We start from the raw sequence: 20152 nt of genomic DNA, 5'->3' as shown, positions 1-20152 counted from the left end.
AGGGGCTGACTGCTGGCCCCACTTTACAGTGGAATAAACTGAGGCCAGAGAGGTCTAGGAATGTGTGCAGAGCAGCAACAAGACCAGCAAGTGGCAACGTGGGGTTGTGAACTTGTCTATCTGACCACATGCCTAGTGTGCAAAGTCAGAAGACGTGCACGACCAGGGGGGTCTGGAAAGAGAGCGCAGGTGCTTTGTGTGCCCCCGAGGGAAATGGACCCTGCCTCTCCCACCTCTCTGGCTCTGAGGGTTGTCTTCCCCTCCCTGCTGGAGTTGGGCAACAGTCTCTCCTGCTTTCGCTCCCTGTTCACTTTGCCTCCTCTGTGAAGACGTCCTTGCTGAGTCCCTGGGCAGAGTACAGTGCCTGCGTCTTTCTCCTCCTATTAACTGTTCCCTTCCATACTCATCATTTTCCACTGTGGCAGCTTTTTAAAAGTTGGCCCTGCCCACTAGAAGGTAAGCGCCGTGAGAGCAGTGCGGTCTGCTGACCCCTGCAGCCCAAGCCCCGCCCAGAGACGCACTCGGGAGGGCCCCAGGGAGTCTCAGGCCAATGGACGCTGCATTCTGTAGACCCCATGGCCATCAGTGAGGAAAGCATCTCTAGTCTCATCTGCGAGGAAAACAAGCTCCGTGAGTGGAAATGACTGAAAAGCCGCATAGCGAGTGCACAGCTGAGGTTTGAAGCCCCTGAGGGTCCAGTGCCTCCACGTGTGCTGCACCGGGATACCACGGGGCACTGAGACCAGGGAAAGGCATCAACGTGGGCACCCCGCAGTCAGCAGGGACCCGGGGAGGATGCTGGGAGGAGGCCAAGAACTGTAAGGCAGAAATGCTGGGCCCTCAGGAGCCGGGGACCCGCTGGAGAGGGTGGGGCGGGACTCCATCACACTCAGAGCTGAGTTGCCCACTGGCCTGTCTTTGCACCTCTGCTCTCCAGCTTCTCCAGAATCCTCCCCACAGCTCACCTGTGCAGGTAGGCGCTCAAAGCACCTTTCTGCTCCTCTTAAAGGAAGGAGCCGGCAGAAGCGCCTTTTCAAAGAGGGCAAGGGATGGTGCGAGCCTGCCACACAGCAGAGACTCCCTCCAGAGCGGGAAGGTCAGGGCACTGGGAAAGTCACTTGCCTCCTCTGAAGCACATGCCACTGTCACCAGACAGGCCGCGGGGAACAGTGGAGCGGGCAGAGCACGGCGTGAAGCCAGACTCTGGTGCTCACTAGCTGTGTGACCTTGGGCAAGGGCACTTCATCTCTGAGCCTCCGTTTCCTCTTCTATAAAGTGGAAGTTATTGCGTGAATCTCAGAGGGCCGTTAATGAGTATAAAATGAGCTGTAAAGGGAGAGAGAAAATTGCCTCTGTCTAACAGTGGGCATTCCTCTTAGAGGAAATGGCCTTTCTTGGAGAAATGCCTTAAGAAGTGTATTTGAAACAGAAGCTGGATTCCCAGGGCCGTGGGATCAGCTGGGCTCAGCCTTCAGAGGAAGAGAAAAATGACTCCACTTGTTGCTGGCATTGAACAAGAAAGGATGTGGGCGAACAAGACGGCAGAATGACGCCTGGAGCCCAGTGTGACAGTTCCCCGTGTGACTCCTAGCTCAACAAGGTCCTCAAAATCCAAAGAAAGGGCTGAGATCTCCATGCCTCCCTTGGTCCAATGAAACACCACTTGGGAACAAACACAGGGAGCAGAGACAGAAGGGACTTGGGAAATATGGCCACATGTGTTACTGGTACCCTGAGGTCCCCAGAGCATGGAAATAACAAATCTCAAGGAAAGCTCAGCTCCTGTGCACAAGGCAAGAAGACCTCTGGCAGACGTGTGGGTGAAAGAGTTTTGTAAGTGTAAGAACTACCATTCTAGAAAGGGAAAGACAGTGGCTCCTGATCATATAGTAACTCTGGGCTAGGTACCTGCAACTCTCTGGCATAGAAAATCCAGGTCAACGAAAGGATGTCCCTTACCCAGGGCCACACAGCCAAGTCCCCAGCTCTGGGCTCGTACAGCACTTCGCACAGGTGTCCAGCCCATTCGGCATTTGCCATGTTTTCTAGGAATTGCTTGTTCATTTATCTGTCACTCCTCCCAGGCTGCCAGGGACCACATTCTGTTTGTCCAGTAACCCCAACACATGGTAGAGGGGCTGTCGAGGGGCCAGTTCATGTTTATTAAACTGAGATGAACAGATGGTGACCTGTTCTTGGGAACTGAACTCGGACCCAGTTCTTGGGAACTGACTCCACGGTCCAAGTTTCGTCCCCTCTGCGACGTCCCTGAGTCTTTAAGGTGGACATGTTTATTTTTGCATTCAAGCAAAAGAATGTCCTGAAATCCGACACAAGGAAAACTAGTTTTCAAAATGTATGATAGAAGCATTCATGCCTTCAATCTGACCCCTCCCCTGCCAAACCTCAGCCTCCAAACCCAGCTTCTGCTCTGATAATTGCCTGTAGCAGGGAGAGTCTTGGGTTTACACTCAATTCGGTGCAAACAAGTTGGAAATTGAAATTGCTGAGAAAGCCTTGTGTGTGCAGTGGAGATTGCTTTGTTGAATTTACATTCCCCGTGTAAATATGTCCAAGCGTAGAGGCCTAGGGTTTCTGCCACCAAAAACCACACCCATATGACCTTCTTAAGTAACAGCTTCCAGGCCTATGGGAAGACAAATAGTGGGGAGAGAATGTGGTTTGTCTGGGAAGCTGAGACATCTTCCTCTGATGAAAAATCAAAGTGGCTTGGCCTCTGGGTACACTGTCTCTCTGCTTTTAGACCTGGCAACAGGAGTCCTGTCCTGAACCCTGCGCATTAAGGAGGCCACGCTGGCCGTCTTTGGCGTGTGCCCTCCCCCGGCACAGGAGTCAGGGGGGTCAAAGCATCCACCTGGTGCCTGTGCTTCCTATTTTGGACCAGGCTCCAGGAACCCAGAATTCCCTGCCCCCAACTCACTTCCAGGGCCTGCGGGAACCTCCCGGTGGTTCAGAATCAGACCATATCTCGTGTGTGTGCATCCCTAGGCCCAACGGGTAACCAAAGAATGGCTGTTTGGGGGAGGGTAGTGGACAGAACTTGGACATGAGGAATAAAGTCTCCATCCATGGTGCATGAGGCTCTTTGGGGGAGGGACAGAGTAAGAGGAAAGGGGAGGAAGAGGACCACAAGGTTCTATTTGTTCTTGCTCCAGACTCATTTGTGTTCTTGCATAGGTTAGGGCCGGGGTGTATGTGTGTGCGTGCGTCTGTGTGTGACTGACTGACTCATGCCTACAGAAGCTTTCTCACTCCTGCAGCTGCCTCTGGAAGGCACGCTGGTCCTCCTGACCTCTGATCACTTCTCCCCGTTTGCACGCTAGATCTTACTCAAGTACTATTTCTTCCTCAAGTATCATTTTCTCCCTAATACCTGAGCCTGAGCTGCAACCTGTACCCTCCCACCTCCAAATTCCTCTCCTCACTTCCCACTGCTCACTCCCTACGTTGTACTGGGAAAGGCGAGTACCACATCCTGAATCCTCTCATCCCTCCCTGCTCTTGCCCATGCTCTTCCCTCTGCGTGGGGGGCCACTGGCAAATCCCTAGCCAATACACTCAAGGCCCAGCTCCAGTACCAGCCTTTCCTTGTAACTTCCTCCAAAAGCCCTCCTGGCCCAGGCACAATGAATACCCCCATCATGTTTCCTTTAGCATATTAGCACATGTCCTCCATAACCCTTATCAAACAGCAGGTGAGTCGTTTATAGCTTTGGTTCATGTTCACCTCATCTGCAACCTTGTGAGCCCCGAGATCTCTTCATTTTCATAACTGGGACACACGGCTGCTTAATAAATAAATTAAGGAATGAGTAAATACACAGAGGAAGTGATGACTGAAGACCTCCACACTGCGGGGTGGGGGGGGGGAGCGGGGAAGAGGTGAAGGGGTGAATCAGGGCTCTCTTTACACTCTACTTGCGAAGGGTAGTCATGCGGGTAAGTCAGAATTTCAGGCTTTTTTTGTTCTAGGCGGGCCTGGCTTCCACTCCTGCTGTCAAAGGCAATAGCTGTAGACTCTCCTAATGACCTTAATCAAGGCAGAACATCTTATTAAAAAAAGAGCAGCAAAGCAGATTTCCAAATCATGAATTTTCTATGTATTCATCTTAGCCTGTGGAGTTGGCTGTAACATATGTACCGTTCAAAGTTGAACCTACATTGAGATAATTTGGGGCATGGGGCTGAAAATGTGGAGGTGGATAGCTTGTATGTAAAATTAATTTTTTATCCATTTGGAGATGCAATTCGAGTTCCTTTCAAATTAAATTGCAACGAAGTCCTAGGCAGCTGGAAACATTATTGCTGGCATAATTTGATGCTGGAAGAGCAGTAATACGTTGACAGATATTTCGATGTGACCATTAATTTGCAATTTCTGCATGGAAATGATACACAGAGGGAGAAAAAGGTAAAAGGAACAAAATTAAAATCCATCTTCCTTCCGGCATTATCCAAACCCACTCTCTTGCTTACTTTCCATCACTTCCTTTAATTTATTGCTGATGTTTGGTGGACAAGAATTTGTTGACTTATTACCACAGACATCTTGCAAAAGGAGGCAAGGACAGGAAGCCAGAGGCTTCACTGGAGAACGCTGGTGCCCTCACAATCGAGGGTCACTGGGTCCTACCTATCCTGATAAATAGAATCCTGCACCACTGGAAGGGGTTACCAGTGAGAAGGTGGTTCAGTTGCTATCCTCTTGTAGCGATGAAATAAAGAAGATAATTCATTTATGTGTTCACTGGCTCATTAATTAATGAAAAACTACTCGAGCACTGGAGACTCTACGGCATAATGAAAACAACACTGGCTCTGCTAACACCTGGACCTAAAGCAAATCACTGTCTTATCTGCATCCATGCTGCAGTTTTTCATGCGTAAAACATGGGTGATACTCTGCCTTTCAGAGAAGGGGAACTAAGGAGACAGCCTCCACCAAGCTCTTGGATGGTACTTGACACGGCTGTATTCCCTCAAAGGCAGCTCCCACTGCCAGAAGGGAGGCAGGTAGAGGAGGCATGGAGATAGGAGTTCTGTAGGTTACTGGCCTAGTTCCCAACATAGTTGGTAATTGGCTTCATGCTTTTAACCAACTGTGGTTTGGAGCTGCCAAGCTCCCATTAATGCATGTGCAGATGCTGCTGTATCTATTCCTTATTTCTGCAACACATATGGAACCTCTGCGATGGGACAGGTGTGAGGGATGCATGAGAGTAAGACAGGTACTATCCCATGAGACTCATGCTCTAAAAGGAGATGCAGACCCAAGTGTGAGGAATGGAATGACGAAGACTGAAGCACCCTTTTTTTGAGAGAGAGAAAGGGCGGGGGTGGGGACTTTAAGCAGTTTCCATGCCCAGCACAGACCCCAACGCGAGGTTCAATCTCCTGACCTTGAGATCATGACCTGAGACAAAACCAAGAGGTGGACACTTGAGCAACTGAGCCACCCAGGCACCTCTTGGATCACCTTCTTGCAGGGGAAGTGCTGCTTTCCAGGTAGCACAAGGCAGAAAGACACAGCCTCATACTAGAAACTCATCTGAGCCTATTTAATCATGATTCGTGCACAACCCTTACATCCTTTCTCATAGACACCAGAAGCCACCAAAGAAATGTGAGGTGAGTGAAGGTTAACGATTCCCCCTGCAACTGCATTATTAGGTTATAATAAAAGCAAGCCTCAGGCCAAATTCTACTATGTCAATGACCACTTATTACACAAATGTTTATTAGCAAGCAGACACAGAACAGGTCAAACCATCTATTCTGTAAAGTGCAACGAAGTCTCAGAAATCTGTCCTTGCAGAAGTTGGCAAACATTTTTCAGGCAGATAGACCATAGGCATACAGATGGGCGTGGCTGTTTCAATAAAAGTTTATTTGCAAAAACAGCCAACACCAGAGCTCTAGTATGCCTGCTTCTGTTCCAGGGGCAAAATCAATTACCATTACAGTCACATTAGGAAACCCGGAATCCCCCTTATCCAATGGGTAACCAGGACTGGTTAGGAATCAATCATCCCTAAGGTTAAAGGCTAGAAGTCTTACTGGGTGCTCCTTCATTATGTATGTCTGGAAAGAGCTTTAAAAATATTTTGGCCAACTCACATATTTTGAATACCTTCAATTTCAGCAATTAGAGTCCACTCATGATATTATTAAGCTAGGCAACAGGTCTCTGATTTTAACCACAACGAGCAATTTCTGACATTTCATAGGCTCATTAACAAAATGAGGGTTGATGATCAAGCTATGGTATCAGAAACACCTGGGCAATGTAGCATGGTCTCTGAAGTAGCAGCTTCTTGACAGGGAAACCAGCAGACCTCCCATGGCCCGCTGACTGGAAGGCTGAAGCCCCGGGTTTGACTTGTAACTATAGCTTAACGCAGAACTCACCCACAACATTCCACTGTTAGATATTTGAGACTAAATCACCAACAACGTAACGTACAGTCTAGAAGCCAAAAAGGTTGTCTTGAAAGAGGGAGCCTTGGGCAAATGAGGAAGACAATTTAACCAGGTAAAAGTTCAAGGTATGGGGGGATGGGGGGATGGGGGGATGGGGGAGGGGAGCTACAGAGAGAGAAGATTAAACCCCAGGCAAAGGAGGCAGCACATTTAAAGTTCAGGAGACAAGAACAAAGGAGAAAACGGTCATGAGGATGAGAACAGTGATCCCCCTGCCATCCCGCACACATGCACACCCCTACACAGTGACGAGTTAGGCCAGTCTAGATGTTAAGCATTGTAACAGTCCCTCATACCATTCCTAAGAAGTGAGAGTAACAACTGAGGCAGCTGTAACAGCGTGATAGGAGTATTCTCTGCCAAAAGTAAAGCAATGGGCAAACTCATTCTTTCAATAAACATTTCTGAGCTCCTACCATGTACAAGGCATTGTACATGATGTAAGAGTGAGCTAAACAGACAAAAATCCTCTCTGCCCTTAAGGGGATTATGTTCTAGTGCGGGGGAGTGGGGGGGGGGTTATATAACATATGAGATCATCATAAAATTATACAGAATGTCAGCTAGCAGTAAGTGCTCTAGAGGAAAAGCAAGTGGGGAAGGGAGACTGGGGGGTGCAGGAAGACTTGTGCCTAACACGTGACTTTGATTTCGGGTCCCGCTAGCCACTCCTTGATCTCTCCATTTACACTAAAGTCTTTGTAGACACAATTTAGCTTACAATACTTATGGAGCACCTATGGGGTGGCAGCTAGGTGCTGGGACACAGCCGTGACAAAAATAGACACAGTCCCTGCCTCTCCTGAGCTTAAGATCACTAGGAGAGACAGACGGATACGACCACACGGGCAGTCAGACGTGTGGGCTGACAAAAGTGCACACCGTAGTTAAGTGTTTTAATTTTTTTTTTTTAACGTTTATTTATTTTTGACACAGAGAGAGACAGAGCATGAACCAGGGAGGGTCAGAGAGAGGGAGACACAGAATTGAAACAGGCTCCAGGCTCTGAGCTGTCAGCACAGAGCCCGACGCGGGGCTCGAACTCACAGACCGCGAGATCATGACCTGAGCCGAAGTCGGCCACTTAACCAACTGAGCCACCCAGGCACCCCCGTAGTTAAGTGTTTTAAAGGGAACGGAGGAGGGGCAGCCTGGTGAAAATGGCAGTTAGGGAAGCAGGGTTCTAAAGAGCTGACGGGTGACTGAAGGTTGTCACTCCTCCCTCCTCTCTCTACTCATACTGTTCTCCCAGCTTCCACAGATTGTCCAGGCCTCACTGTTCTGAGAAGACTTGCTCTCAAACGCTTATCTCACCCCCAGGTGGATGAGGGGTGCTGCTTCATGTCCTCCCACGGAAAGACCCAGTGAACGAGACCAGGATGGAAAACAGGGTGAGAGGAGGGCTCCTCCAAAGGCCCTATGCTGTCAGTCCTACAGCTAAGCAGCTTGGGGCATGGATGGGGAACCGGAGCTTCCAGGAGGACCTCAGGCCCAGAGTGAGCATGGCAGCTGCAACCCCAGAACACTGGGCTGTGTCCTGAGCGAGTGTCCCTTGCTCCCAACACTCCTATACTGTTTGGTGCTGCTGGGGATAGGATCTCTGGTCCCCCATTTGGCTCCATGCTAGTCCCAGCCCATAGGGGGCGACAGAGGGAGACGGTGAGGCTGGGGAAGAGAGAGCAGGCTGGCTCCTTCACCCCACCCACCCCACCCCCACCCTCCTGGGAGTGAAGTGTGCTGCAGGGGTTAGGTGTGGTTTACAGCTTCTCCAGCAATTAAAGAGCAAGCCTCACTGCAATACCTCAGAGATGCCAGCACGTGCCAAAAAATGCTCTGTCTTCCCGTCTTTTAGATGGTTATGATTCCAGCCCATTCTCTTGGTTCTGTCCAGCCTAGCAGTGCCTACTTCTCACCTTTGCTCCTACACTGGTATAATACCTTCATGTTCCCTTTGTACCTTTTCAGTGTTCTGGCCACTTCTTCATATACAGTTAACCAGAGGTTTCTAAACTTGCTCGGTTCACAGTGCTCTTGTGGTTTTGACAATTTTTCAAAGAGCTCCTCACCAAAGAAACACCTCACAGTTTTATTTATTCGTCCGTGCAACTTCATAAGTATTTATATCCTAACTTAATAGCGGTTTGAGAAAACAGTACACACAAATCAAAAGACAAAATATTGTAATGTCACTCTTAAATAACCACAATTACTTACTAATGGGATGCATGCATCTGTTGAACACTGAACAAGCCACTCTTGTTTCCTGCTCCAGGGTGACTTTTGTGCAATACTTGCTTCTCATCATACCAGCTACTGGAAGCCGAGCTTTGCAAAGATACAACAGCATCAAAAGGATTGTAGCTCAGCCTAATGCTGAAACTTTGGACCATCTCTGCTTAGTAGTTTGTACAGTGTCAGACAAACGATGCTGTGTTTCATGTGAAATAAGTCAGTCAGAGAAAGATAAATACCATGATTTCACTCATATGTGGAAGTTAAGAAACAAAACAGGTGAACACAGGGGAATGGAAAGAAAAGTAAGATAAAAACAGAGAGGGAGGCAAACCATAAGAGACTCTTAAATACCGTGAAGAAACTGAGGGTTGCTGGAGGGGTAATGGGTGGGTGCATGGGCTAGATGGGTGATGGGCATTAAGGAGGGCACTTGTTGGGATGAGCACTGGGTGTTAGATGTAAGTGATGACTCACTAAACTCTACTCCTGAAACCAATTCTATACTATATGTTAATTAACTCGAATTCAAAGAAATAAAATAAAAATGAAAAAAATTTAAAAATACATTTTAAAAACAGAAAGAGTAAATTGAGTTCTCTAACATCTTCCAATAGTGACCAATTAGTTTAAAATTTTAAAGCATCATTATGCACTTGTGGGTGTAAATAAATTCGATATATTTTAACCCCCCCCATAAAAAAAAAGGATTAAAATCTAAATGTCCTCATGTGATACCTTTCTGAGTTCACTGTGGTGTCCCAGGCTGCCCTCAGTGCAGTTTGAGAACCATGAGAGAGAACAATTCCTTACAACCAGTCCTCTCTGTTAAAATCAGCGTTGTGATTTATGTGCTAACTAGGCCTTGACAGATGCAGGGCCCTACTGCCTACACTTCATGAACATTCCATGTCCTCATCCCATCTGCCCCAGTGCTCCATTCTGCCTGGGTACTGCCTGACCACAACCTGATGTCCTAGCTGGTGGCACTGTACTTCCCAGCAGTGGCCCAGAGCCCGGCCGTCCCTTGGGGCCCCATCCAGATGCAGCCACCCGGACTGCTGGCTAAACCTGGGGGCAGGGTGCTGCACCGTGACCGCTCAGGTGCTCAGGCACCAAGAAGAATTAAATGGACACAGGCACATGATTGCAGCCTGAAAATAAAAGCTTCAGAATGTTTAAAAATTACTTTTGTGGCAGAGGAAATCGGGTTGGAAAGAGAGAAGCAATTTCTAAATTACATGGTTTTGGTTTCCAGAGAGGAAAAGATTTTCAGGGTGGGAGGGAGGAGACAGTGAGCCTATAATGTCTTCTGGGCTTCACTTCAGTTCACACTGAATTCATGGCAAGTCTACCTGGTCTATTTCCAAAAATAAATAAATAAAATTAAAAAAAAATAAGGGAGGAAATAATAGGAAAAGCTGGAGAAAGATGGAAATCTGAAGCATCTCTGAGGGTCAAAAGCCACTGAGTGATGGGTCCAGGTGAGGCATTCAACATTCTGAACACTGCATGTCTCCTTTTCTCCTTGGCGAGCAGCGCGGCTATGAATGAAATGGGCACTGGAATTAGGAAACAGTCTTCCCTGCAGCTAATATGCCATCACGTGATGCTGATACATGTAAATCAAATTGTTTCTAGGATAGGTAAAACAAATCAACAAAAGCAGTATCTCCTGAATGCACTGTTAGTCCCTCTCTCCCAGAACTACCACCTTCCTTTGCAGTTGGACAGGTTGACTTTTTCTATTCAGATTTGGGACTTTTCAAAAAGCCAAGGCTGCTCCCAGCTGAGAAACCCCCACCCCAGGACATTCTTGATCTCCTACGGAATAGCATTAATCTATAGACACTACTCAGGGCTGCTGGGCCTTGAAGAGGCCTGCTGTGTCAGCAGGCCCAGAAATGCCTACCAAGCTTTTTTTATGATGTCCAAGGCTTTATTCTTTGAAATGTACAAGAGGAGAATTAAATTGAAGGAAAATTTTCAAACAAAAACCACTGTCAGTTGAAGGAGGTTCATTCTCTGTCGGGTCTCACTTGGGACTTACGTAGGCATTGAGAAAGGGCATACGACAAAGCAAAAGCTGTCTATTCCAATCACTTTGGAGCAAAGCACCACCAAGAAAACGCTAGTAGAAGAGGGAGCACGACGGGGCAGTAGCTGGAAGACCCATTTACCTGGCTGGCTGCCTGCCTCCCTCACTGGTGGAGCACCCCCACTCACTGAGAGCACCTCTCGGCAAAGATGCTGGCCTACCGGGCACAGTCCGTATTTCCTGGCTGACCGCTGTAACAGCGGTGGCCCGTGGCCATGACACTGTAAGCCACACTCCAAGCACAGGCTCTCACACAGCCAGCAAAGGATTATCCTTCCCATCAGAACTGTGAGGAGGTCACTACCCCTCCCCTTGACTTTCAACTTTGACTTACCCTTCAAGGCTGCCCTCTGCAAAATGTGATGGGCAGGGTCACCAGTCACCAGCCCCTCTCCACTTCACATCTCTCCTCCAACTGCAAAGAGCTTTGCTCACGGGCCTGATGTTTCACACTTTCTCTCTCCTGACCACCACAATTTGTTTACAAACTGTGTGACTTCAAACAAATAATTTGAACCCTTTCTGAACCTGGTTTTATAATATGTAAAGTGGAGCTCAGGACACCTACCTCCTAGGAGTCATCTGCGGTTGAAAAAAAATTACAGTGCTCATATGTTAATAGGGTATTGCTGTGTAACAAATGGCCCCCAGAGTCACTGGCTGACAACAAGCATTTATCCATGACCTCATGCATCTGCCTGTTTGATCCAGGCTGGGCTCAGCCAGGCGGCTTGGCTCCAGGCTGTGCCTTGTGCTCAGATCTGCCTCCTGTGTGTTTATTCTAGGGCCCAAGATGAAGCGACAGCAGCTGCTCAGGGTATGTTGTTTCCCTGATGGATGCATCAGAGCCAAGACAAGCCATGCAAGAGCTGGTAAGGCCTCCCTCATGTCACATCCACTAATTCTATATTGGCCAAAGCAAGTCATGTAGGGCAAGCCCAAGATCAGTGTTCCAGTCCTCCTACAGTAGGAAAGTGGGGGTGGGGGGAAATGATAACCCAGTATCACAGATCAGTATCACTTTATGTTCCCATTCACATGAGGACCAGTCAGCACTTGTTCACATCACACAGGCCTGGTCCCCTGATGGGAGGACAGTCTAATTTTGAGTCAGGTCTCAGGGCAGCCAGACGATTCTGCTGAGACCACAAGGGGTGGGTACTTGCCTGCTCTACCTGGTTTTGGGCTATTATATGCTGTGTCCCTGGGAAAGAGGGGCAGAAGTCTCACAGGGACTTCATCTGAAGTTCTTCTCAATCTCAATATGAACTTTCTGATCTAACAACTACTCTGGCCAGATGAGTCACTCCTGCCCTCACCTGCCCAGTGTTGGTTCAGAGCACAGCCCTCCACACACCCTGCTCTCCTGTGCACCAAGCCCAAACTGCTGTGACAGGCCAGATAATTCCCTTCTCCCCATGATGTCCATGTCCTAATACCTGGAACCTGGGAATATATTATTTTTCATGGCAAAGGAAACAGTTGTGGATGCAATTAAATTAAGGATTTTGAAATTAAGGAAGGTTATCATGGATTTTCTGAGTGGCCTCCATGAACTCACGAGAGTACATATAAGAGAGAAGCAGGTCAGAGAGGAGGACGGGTAATGCTATCTTGCTGCCTTTGAAAATAGAGGAAGGGTTCACAAGGCAAGGAATGCAGAAAGCCTCTAGAAATCAGAAAAGGGAAGGGAGCAGCTTCTCCTCCAAAAACTACAGAAGGAACACAGACCTACAGAGCTACTTTAAATATTTTTTTCATTTATTTTGAGAGAGAGAGAGAGTGAGCCAGGGAGGGGAAGAGGGAGACAGGAAGAGAGAGAGAGACAGAGAGAGAGAGACAGAGACAGAGAGAGACAGAGACAGAGAGAATCCCAGGCAGGCTCCGTGCAGAGCCCGATGCAGAGCTCGAACTCATGAACCCTGAGATCATGACCTGAGCCCAACCAAGCGTCAGCTGCCTAAGTGACTGAGCCACCCAGGTGCCTCTAGACCTAGTTCAGACTTCTGACCTCTGGGATAATAAATACATGTTGGTTTAAGCAATTGACTCTGTGTTGATTTGTTAAAGCAGCAATAAGAAATACAACCCTCAACTACTGTTCTGCTCATTTTTATATTTTGTTCTCCACACTCCTCACTCTCCGTGCCTTTCTCCATAAGCACACACTGCAGGTTTCACATGTTCCTTTGCTTGAATGAACTCTTACAAAATGCATGTGATGCTGTATACGCGTGCACAACAGTTATGTATGCTGGAACATGTTCTATCTCTACCTTTGCATCACTCAGTACACTGCTTCAGACCCGTTCACGTGGCTGTGTCTGTTAGTCTCAACCATACACTGCGCCCATGCTTCACAGTCTATCCATTTACTCCTCACTGACGGACACACGGTTGGTTTCTAATTCATCCCGATCAGAGACTGTGCTACAGCAGACCTCCTCAGACATATCCCCTTCCAGATCTGTTTACATTTCTTCAGGGAATACATTGTTAGGAACAGGAGCACTGACTTCTAGGGTATATGTAAACTTAATTCAACAAAGCCCTCCCATTGCTTCCAGAATAGCTACTCCAAATTTAGCTGTGTGGAAAGGTTCCTGTGGACTCACATCCATGGCAACATTTAGCCTTACCCCGTTAAAAAAAAAAAAAAATTTGCCAATATGAGGGGTACCAAGTATTTTTTCCATTACTATTTTAATTTACATTTCTCTAATACTAATGGGCTTGGTCATTTCTTCAAATAGCCATTAGCCTTAGTTTTCACCTTTGTAAACTCCCTTTCATATCGTTTGCTCAATTATATACTCATTTGGAGGACTTTTTATATTTTGGGTTTTTTCCCCTGTTAATTCTGTTCATGGTGATCTGTGATAAATAAAAACTCGTTATTTTTGATGCACTGAAATCAACAAAAATTTTAAATAATTTTATTTAAAAATTTTCTCCCAAATGAAGGACACAGCATCTACCATATCTCCCACATCCCAGGCATACAGTCAGGTTATACTTTTCAGTTTCTTTCAAGTTAGGTGTGTCCACAGGACTTACTTTGCCCAGGGATACGTGAGAAGAAAATGTCACTTTCAGGGTATCCTTTTTTTTAATTTTTTTTTAACGTGTATTTATTTTTGAGACAGAGAGAGAGCATGAACGGGGAGGGGCAGAGAGAGAGGGAGACACAGAATCTGAAACAGGCTCCAGGCTCTGAGCGGTCAGCACAGAGCCCAACGCGGGGCTCGAACTCACAGACTGCGAGATGGTTACCTGAGCTGAAGTCAGACGCTTAGCTTAACCGACTGAGCCACCCAGGCGCCCCTTTGGGGTATCCTTAAACCCCACGCGTGATTGGTCTGTCTCACTTTCTCCTACATCAAAGCACCTATTGCAGTGAAGCCTCTTTCAACCTGGGATCCTGAAATCTTGAGGGAGGAGTCACCCTCTGGTCATCCCCATGGTCAGAGAGGGAGAGAGAGGGAAGGAAGGAGAAGAGGAGAAAGAGAGGGGGGGAGGGGGAGAAGGGGAGGGGGAGAAGGGGAGGGGGAGAAGGGGAGGGGGAGAAGGGGAGGGGGAGAAGGGGAGGGGGAGAAGGGGAGAGGGAGAAGGGGAGAGGGAGAAGGGGAGGGGGAGAAGGGGAGGGGGAGAAGGGGAGGGGGAGAGGGAAAGAGGGGGAAGAGGAGAGGGAGAGAGGGAGAAGAGGAGAGGGAGAGAGGGAGAAGAGGAGAGGGAGGGGGAGAGGGAGAGAAGGAGGGGGGTAGGGAGAAGAGGAAGGGAGGAAGGAAGGAGGTGCGGGGAGGAGGAAGGAGAGGAGAGTGAGGGAGAGGAGGAAGAGAGGGAGGAAGGAAGGAGACAGAGAGAGAGGGGCATGCACTTCTGTTTGGGGTTAAGCCACTGAGAATTTTGGGTTGTTACTTGAGCACACCTAGCCAGCCTATCCTGACTTTGTTTCCTTATTCCCTTTCCTCCCCATTCCCCACTCCTCAACCACAGCCAGTCTAATGTGTTTACTTTGTCTTCTTAGAAAACGTATACGGTTGCCTGTGCCGCTTTCATTTAGATACATGGTACTGTGTTAGCTCAGTGTGTGGTACTTCACCCAGCATGGTTTTCAGGCACCGCCCAGCTGCTGCATGGGCTGTGACTCTGCTTGGCTGCTGGGGGGCACGGCGCGCAGCACGGGTCTCTCTGTCCTCCACTCCCTTCCCAGGGAAAGTCAGGATCTGGAGAAGTCCTTGCGCAAAGCTGGGTTACAAAGTGTTTTTCAACCTTCTAACTTTATAGATTTCTCTCTCGCACGGACATCTTTGGTCTTCTGGGCTCCACTATCTTGGTGTGAGGTATTAGGTTGAGATTCAGTTTCATTTTCCGCCACATAGTGAAAAAATTCTTCTCCGAAGCATTTACCAAATAGTCTGTTTAGTTGATCTGTAGCGCTGCCTTTATCAGACCCGAAGTTGCTGTACACACACGGGTTGATTCCTGAGCTCGCACTTGTGTTTTATTGGCCCATGTGCCTGTTATAGCTCGGATACCACAGTGTTTTCACAAAATGGCTTTAGAGTATATACCATGTATTTATACCTGATAGGGCAAGTCCTCTCTTTTAATACCTCAGTGCTGACTGCTAACTGTGGATTTTTATTCCTCTATACACATTTTACAGAAAGTTTATCAAGTCCCTTAAACATCCAACAGGTTATTTTTATTGACACTGCGTTAAATTTATGGGTAAATTTGGGAAGAAATTCCATTTGTGTAATAGCATCATCCCATCCATGAGCATGGACTGTTTCTCCATTTATTCAGATCTTCTTTCAGGTCTTTTATTAGTTTTCAATTTTTCTCCATTGGGATTTTTGTAGTTCTTGGGCTAGCTAAATCCTAAATATTTGATAATTTGTATTACAACTGCTTCAAATTAGATTTTCTAATTCATTAATGCTGGTATAGAGTCTTGCTATAAATTTTTGTAAGTCTATCTAGCAACCTTGGTGAAATCTCTTATTTCTCACTGTACACACACACACACACACACACACACACTGATTTCTGGGAGGATTACCATATCAACTACAAATCATGAGTTTTATTCCTTCCTTTACAATCCTTACATGTCTTATTTCTTTTTCTTTCCTTAAACTGTGGGCCAACAACTCCAGCATTATGTTAAATAGCAGCTGTGATAGTGGACATTTTTGTCTTCCTGATCTGGAAAGGACTGCACCATATTAAATATAATGTTTGCTGTAGGATTTAGGCTTGTAAACTCTGGCAGTTTAAAAATGTCTCCCTTTCCTACTTTGCTCAGTTTAAACAAAATCATCACAAATTGGTAGCAACTTTATTAAATTCCGTGTCTCACAGACCGAAACCATCATGTGATTTTTATCCTTTAGTATATTAATGTAGTAAATTACACTAATATTGGGATAAGTTCACTCCTGGGATAAGCCCCATATGAATCTGATTATTATTTCTGTAAAACAGTCTTGGGTTCATTAGCTAATATGTGTTAGGAGACAATTTCTATATATTTATATATGAAATGAGCCGATATTTTTCTTTACTTATATTCTTACCTTATTTTGGTGTCCAGAGTCCAGTAACTTCACAAAAGGAGCCACACATTATTTTATCTTCAAAAATAAACAGCACAAATTAAAGTATTCTTTAAAGGGCTGGTAGAACTCACTCTTTAACCATGCGGGCCTGGCTTTTTTGAGGAGGAAGGCCTTGACTAGCATTCCATTTTCTTTCATCTTATCGGTCGGTATCAACGTCCTCTTTCGCCTCATGCCAATTTTGTCCTTTTATGTCTTTCTCCAATTTTATCTACACAATGTAAAGTTTCAAATTTAATAGCACACAGTTCATTATATTCTTTTTCTAGAAAAATATTTGTGTTTATCGCATGTTTCTTATTGGTCTGCTTTGTTTTTTCAGTATTCTTTTCAAAGAATCATCATCCGTTCTTTTAAACTCCTCTCCATTCAATTAATATTGATCCTTATTTTATCAATTTTCTTCTTCTTATTTTTTTTCCTGATATTAAGTTGAATGTTTAGCTCATTTTTTAACATTTAAAATAATTAGAGACTCATAAGAACTTGCAAAGAAATGCCTGGAAAGTCCTATGTACCCTTCATCTCGCCACTCCTCAGTTAACAACTCATGTGACTCTAGTACAATATCGTAAATAGGAAATGGATGTTGGCAAAATCCAGAGTTTATTCAGACTTGTAAATGCACTCATCCGTGAGTGTGTGTGATTTTATGCCATTTTATCAAGTGTGTGGCTTCATGTAAAAACCACTGCAATTAAGGTACGGAACTGTTCCAGCATAAGGCTCCCTCCTGCTACCCCTTTCTCGACAGATCGCCTTCTCCTCCCCACCGCCCGAAACCCCCCGGCAGCCACCGATGTGTTTCTACCAGTTTACGATTTCAAGACTGGTGTATCAATGAAACTATCCAGTATGTAACATTTTGTGATTTCCTTTTTCACTCAGTATAATTCCCTTGACTACATCCCATTTGTCGCCTCTCTCAATAGTTTGTTCTTCTTTGTTGTCAGATGGTATTTCGTGGTCTGGGTGGCCCATGGTTTGCTTAATTATTCATCCACTGAAGGACATGTGGGTAGTTTCCAATTTGGGGTTATTAGGAACAAATCTGCTATGGGCATTCACGGGCAAATTTCTGTGCTGATACGTTTTCACTTCTCTGGGATAAATGCCCATGAGTGCAATTGCCAGATCATACGGTAAGCTCATCTATAGTTTTACAAACGGACAAAGTATTTTCTACAGCAGGTAGACGGTTTCATATTCCCACGAGTCGCGTAGGAGAGATCCGGCTTCTTCACCTTCTCACCAGCCTTTGGTGCTCTCACTACTGTTCAGATGAGCCATTCAGAAAGGTGTATGGTGATGTCTCATGGTTTTCATTTGCATTTCCCTCGTGGCTAATGATGCTGAACATCTTTTCATGGATTTTTTTTTTTTTTTTTTTTTTTTTTTTTTTTTTTTTTGCCATCTGTATATCCAGCTCATTTGTTTTTAACTTTGGTTTTCCAGCAAATGAACTGAAAGCTCCAGACTTTCTATTAAGTGTTGTATTAGGTCTGGGCGCCTGGGTGGCTCAGTCAGTTGAGTGTTGGACTTCAGCTCAGGTCATGATCTCAGTGTTTGTGGGTTCGAGCCCCATGTTGGGCTCTGGGCTCACAGCTCAGAGCCTGGAGCCTGTTTTGGATTCTGTGTCTCCCTTTCTCTCTGCCCCTCCCCTGCTCACACTCTGTCTCTCTCTCTCAAAAATAAACAAACATTAAAAAAAAAAGTGTTGTTTTAGCTCTGTTCTAGAACAGAGACACGCCCTGCTTTCATTATTATTCACTTCATGATTCTTCACGATTTCCTTTTTAACCCATACTATTTAGTAATATGTTGCTTAGTTGTCAAACTCACATGGTTTTTAAAGCTGTTCTTTAGTTATTATGTTGGATTTTATTATAGAACAGGCGGGGGACATAGTCTGTATTGATACAGATTCTTTAGAATTTAACTGGGCTTCTTTTATGACCTAATACAATCTATTTTTACAATTATTTTGCATGCACTCAAAAATGTGTTTTCTGTTTTTGGGTGCACAGTTCTACACATTAAAATTACTTAATATTAATTTGCCAACAAGCTTGGAGTTTATCAATTATATTTTTCAGATCTTCACCATCTCTGCTTTTAGCCTACTTGATGCCATTCTGCTTAAATTTTTTTAATGTTTGTTTATTTTTAGGAGGGAGAGAGACAGACAGACAGACAGACCGTGAGCAGGGGAGGGGCAGAGAGAGAGACACAAATTCCGAAGTAGGCTCCAGGCTCTGAGCTCTCAGCACAGAGCCCGATGCAGGGCTCGAACTCATGAACCATGAGATCTGGACCTGAGCTGAAGTCGGACACTTAATTGACTGAGCCACCCAGGAGCCCCAATAGTATTCTGCTTAAATAGATGAATCTCCTAATTTGGTAATTCACTAGCTTCCACCCAGAATGATGGTCACGGCCACCATGACAACCATAATTTGTGAATGCTCATCCATTTCCCATAAAGTTTTAAATTCTGCATATCAGGCACTTGACAAAGCACTTGGCTTAAATCACATTTACTTCTCACAGTTACAAGTCTCAATGTCCCCTTGTATAGAGGAAAGCACCGAGAGCCTAGAAGCAGTAACCACATCATGTACCCAGCAAAATGGCAGAGCTGACATTTAAATGCAGATTTGTCTAAGTCTATGCTTTTAGTGACTCTACTCTAGGACTTGGTTGGCTCATTTGCAAAAGGAAGAGGTTAGAATTTTTAGGGTTGCCATGTAAACTCTAGGTTCTGTACTAAGCACTGTACCTGAATCATCTCATTTCATCCTCACAGCCGCCTATAAGGTAGGTATTAAAATGCTAATGTTACAGATGAGGAGACAAGTGCTCAGAGAGGGTTCTCAGCTAGGATATGAAATCAGTGGTGTTGACTCCAGGGCCTATGTTTTTCTTTTTTGTTTGTTTGTTCTTAATTAAAAAAAAATTTTTAATGTTTATTTTTGAGAGAGAGAGAGGGGGAAGGGAGGGAGAGGGGGAGAGGGAGACAGAGCACAAGCAGCAGAGGGGCAGAGAGAGAGGGTGACACAGGCTGAAGCAGGCTCCAGGCTCCAAGCTGTCAGCACAGGGCCAGATGCGGGGCTCGAACTCACAAACTCCAACATCACCACCTAAGCCCAAGTCAACCTAAGCCCCATTGAGACTCCCAGGTGCCCCTGGGGCCTATGTTTCTAATTGCAATGCTAGACCCTGGTCTTTCTCACTGAACTAGAGGTTTTATATACAATGTTTCATGTAGCCCACAAGAGTCTTGAGAGAGAGAAGTAGTGTGCTTCCTGAACTCATCTATCCAACAGTCCTCTGGTTAACTCGGGGACTCCTGGAGGAAGACTCTCTTACTCAACGGGATTATCCCTTTCAATTGCTTGGAATCTAAAGCAGGGCAGCCTTTCTTGATTCTTCCAAGGTGCAAACACTCCTAAAGGCAGCACCTGGTCTTCAAACATTAGCTTCTTTCCTCCTCTTCACCGCCCTCCCCCCATCTCATTTCCCCATTTTCTAGGGAGGCACACAGTCCCCCATGGTGCTGATCCTCTCCTGCTTTCTCCCAGAAAAGTCCCATCTTAAAATGGACTGCCAAGCCAGATAGAATTTATAGTTTCTTCTAATGAGGAGATGTGGGCTTTTCTCACTCATCCCTACCCCTTTATGTACCTGCTTTTTC

General features: G+C 46.0%; 1 protein-coding gene across 17 annotated transcripts in view; it reads right to left on the bottom strand.

The window, feature by feature from the left end:
* PTPRT (protein tyrosine phosphatase receptor type T) overlaps positions 1–20152 on the bottom strand; it is a 1067285-nt gene that overhangs the window by 414259 nt on the left and 632874 nt on the right. The window lies entirely within an intron of this gene.

The sequence above is a fragment of the Panthera pardus genome, unplaced genomic scaffold (assembly GCF_024362965.1).
Source record: "Panthera pardus isolate Hobbes unplaced genomic scaffold, ASM2436296v1 HiC_scaffold_25, whole genome shotgun sequence".
Lineage (NCBI taxonomy): Eukaryota > Metazoa > Chordata > Mammalia > Carnivora > Felidae > Panthera > Panthera pardus.
The sequence above is the reverse complement of the archived record's forward strand: the minus strand, read 5'-3'. Positions and strand labels throughout refer to the sequence as shown.